The sequence below is a fragment of the Leptidea sinapis genome, chromosome 12 (genome assembly GCF_905404315.1).
Source record: "Leptidea sinapis chromosome 12, ilLepSina1.1, whole genome shotgun sequence".
Lineage (NCBI taxonomy): Eukaryota > Metazoa > Arthropoda > Insecta > Lepidoptera > Pieridae > Leptidea > Leptidea sinapis.
In genome coordinates, this window is record NC_066276.1 from 9,481,521 (window position 1) to 9,483,326 (window position 1,806).

A 1,806-nucleotide genomic window follows, 5' to 3' on the forward strand; every position below is an offset into this window, starting at 1 on the left:
TTTCCGATCAAGATCTGTTCAGTCGGAGGTTTTTACATTTTTAATCAAAAATAACACTCATATTGTAAAGGCGAACGTTTGTATATTTATTTATTGGCTTGAGTTTATATTTGTTACTTCTTTACGTTCTAAAGGGATTTGGATTTAAAAAGTTAAGGTAAGGTTTAATGAGAGAAACTAATACTCAAATATAATATTTTTACTTACATAAAATAATAAATAGTTAAACTGGTAATTTAAATGTTGAGTTCCTTGAATTACTTTAAATTTGTCTTTTTGACTTAGATATCTATTCCAGGGTATCTTATTGGTATTATGTGGCGTAAGAAGATATCAACATTTGTTTGTATGACAGCTTTGGTCAAATTTTAAATGTAGTTAAATCGAATAAACTTATATCCTTTAGTGGTGATATATAAATATGCTTCTTTAGTTTGTAAATTTCTTCACATCTCTCTCTTGCTACCAACTGGCGCCAATTTTCTTGGAAAGCTTAAAAAATATTAGCTTTTACATATTTGTGATGTAAATAAGTATCAATTATCACTGGGTAACGATACTTCAATGATAACGTGTAAATATCACTAGTATGTAAGCGTTCGCGTTCTTGGAAGCCGTTCACATTACACAAAATACAATATTGCTAATCATTGTTCACTAGGCCTTTAAAAAAATTTACAAATAAACAATCGACTTCAAAAACACTATTCCAAACCAATAGATAAAATGTACACTAAAAAGTATAAAAATAATTGCGTCTTTTATACAATCTAATTAATAGAACTAATTCTAGTAACATAGAATATGGAAGCACCAGCTTTCAAATAAAAAAAATAATTATCAAAATCGGTTCACCTAGTCGAAAGTAACAAACATAAAAAAACATACCGATGAATTAAGTACCTTTTTAGAAGTCGGTTAAAAAGAGCGCCTCTATTGTTTTCTTTTCTGACTGTGTCTGGGGACTTGTGAATAATGAATACCATATTAAATGAAAAAATATTCGTTTTATTAAATTACTTAAGCTTTTTGCATATCAATCTTATATAAATAAAATAACCTTACCGATGATAAGTCACACCGTCTTTTTTTGAGTCTTAGGTTTGTTGATTGACACACAGTTGACACACGACTAAATAGAAAAGTGTGCTTACATTGTCTTTAAGCACACTTTTGCCGTTCCACTGTCCGACTGCGAATGATATGTCCATATGTATAGAACGTCATTGGTTGAAAATATTAGTTAATATTTTTGTAAGTTACAAAATTTGGTTATTGGTTGATGTTGAATATATTTTATTAGTTAACAGTTAACTGATAAAAAATATCGCTATTTTATCGGTTAAAAATATTACTGATTATTATTTGTCTAGTACAATATTTGGTTATTGGTTCATGTTAATGAAGTTGAATATTTAAGCATATTGGAGCATATAATTTAAATGTTCTTAGATAAACTTAAATGATTTTTCCTTCAAACTTGAACACTTTATACGATACCATTGCTTTACGACCACTTTCCTTATAAAATAACGACTTGAAAAATAAACTTAACAATAACTAACTAACAACAGTCACGTACTAAGCACACCATAGTTATTTGTTTAAAATATTACTTCACTTTGTACCGAATAAAAATATTGCATACGTAAAATCACTAATCGTACTTTAATTATTTGTTTAAAATATCACTTCATTTTGTCTCGAATATAAATATCACATAAAGCAAATCAGCAATTCAAACACTATGTTCACTATATAACCAAAGTAAGGACGACAATAGAATGAAATGAAGCTAACATAATT